A 2,125-nucleotide genomic window follows, 5' to 3' on the forward strand; every position below is an offset into this window, starting at 1 on the left:
ACAATAAATGGTATTATTGACAGAAGACAGCACTGAAATCAATGTTTTCATAAGTAACTGAATATACAGTGTGGTAAGTTGAAGAATTAAAAGCTGTACTGTCAATGTAACATAACACACAAATACTACCAGTCTTCCTGCAGTGTGTCATTACTGTCTCCCTGTGGTCAATTGAGACATAACACATGTCAGAGTCATTTTTTATTCGAGAAAGGGCATTTGGGGTTTGGTCCACAGACTGTATATGATGGTTTGGTGTGTCTCTGTGTGTGTGTGTGTGTGTGTGTTATGCTAATTTTGCATACTACTGGACCCATCAGTCTTGTATTTTCTGTGCACATTTATGGCTATATGCTCAAAGACCTCTGGTGGTGGCAGTGATTCAATTTTATTGACTGAGCCTATCATAAAGCTTAGACTTTAATCCTTTCGGCAGCATTATTCACCATTTTACTATATGCGTTACAACATAGCAAAATGCATTTCCAAAACTTGGCTAAGTTAAAAACTAGGCTTACCCGTAGGGCTTATCAAGTCTATTGCAGGCTACATTTTCGCCTTGGCCATGGATTTTTAGAAAAGTTTGGTCTCATCTTAAACTGGATTAATTGCATATTCCATGATCCTGATCTATGTTACAAACCACTAAAGTTAGGCACCATAGGAGATGAATAAATCCCAGTTATGTTATCTTTGATGCCATCTTGACTGTGAGGGAGCCAGGAGGGACAACTGAATGAGATTCAACTCTTTGTTTGGGAGGGTAGAGGGATGTAGAGAGGGGTTTCATTTTGTGTTGTGTGTTACAACAAAATGTTCTAAATAAATACCAATAACAGAAGTCTGGACTTATCATCCCGTTTATTGTATTACAGTTGGACGAAGCAGGATGCTCAGTTACAATATATTACACTTTTCTATCCTTAAAGAAAACTGAGACTATACTACACAAAAAAACTTTATTAAAAACTTTGCATATACACTACCGTTCAAAAGTTTGGGGTCACCCAAACAATTCTGTGTTTTCCTGAAAAGTCACACTTATTCACCACCATACGTTGTGAAATGAATAGAAAATGGAGTCAAGACATTGACAAGGTTAGAAATAATGATTTGTATTTGAAATAAGATCTTTTTTACATCAAACTTTGCTTTCGTCAAAGAATCCTCCATTTGCAGCAATTACAGCATTGCAGACCTTTGGCATTCTAGCTGTTAATTTGTTGAGGTAATCTGGAGAAATTGCACCCCACGCTTCCAGAAGCAGCTCCCACAAGTTGGATTGGTTGGATGGGCACTTCTTGCGTACCATACGGTCAAGCTGCTCCCACAACAGCTCAATGGGGTTCAGATCTGGTGACTGCGCTGGCCACTCCATTACCGATAGAATACCAGCTGCCTGCTTCTGCTCTAAATAGTTCTTGCACAGTTTGGAGGTGTGTTTAGGGTCATTGTCCTGTTGTAGGATGAAACTGGCTCCAATCAAGCGCTGTCCACTGGGTATGGCATGGCGTTGCAAAATGGAGTGATAGCCTTCCTTATTCAGAATCCCTTTTACCCTGTACAAATCTCCCACCTTACCAGCACCAAAGCAACCCCAGACCATCATATTACCTCCACCATGCTGAACAGATGGCGTCAGGCATCTGTTCAGCATCTTTTCATTTGTTCTGCGTCTCACAAACGTTCTTCTTTGTGATCCAAACACCTCAAACTTGGATTCATCCGTCCACAACACTTTTTTCCAGTCTTCCTCTGTCCAATGTCTGTGTTCTTTTGCCCATCTTAATCTTTTTCTTTTATTGGCCAGTCTCAGATATGGCTTTTTCTTTGCCACTCTGCCCTGAAGCCCAGAATCCCGCAGCCACCTCTTCACTGTAGATGTTGACACTGGTGTTTTGCGGGTACTATTTAATGAAGATGCCAGTTGGGGACCTGTGAGGCGTCTGTTTCTCAAACTAGAGACTCTAATGTACTTATCTTCTTGCTCAGTTGTGCAACGCGGCCTCCCACTTCTTTTTCTACTCTGGTTAGAGCCTGTTTGTGCTGTCCTCTGAAGGGAGTAGTACACACCGTTGTAGGAAATCTTCAATTTCTTAGCAATGTCTCGCATGGAATAGCCTTC

This window comes from Micropterus dolomieu, linkage group LG07, assembly GCF_021292245.1.
Source record: "Micropterus dolomieu isolate WLL.071019.BEF.003 ecotype Adirondacks linkage group LG07, ASM2129224v1, whole genome shotgun sequence".
NCBI classification, from domain to species: domain Eukaryota; kingdom Metazoa; phylum Chordata; class Actinopteri; order Centrarchiformes; family Centrarchidae; genus Micropterus; species Micropterus dolomieu.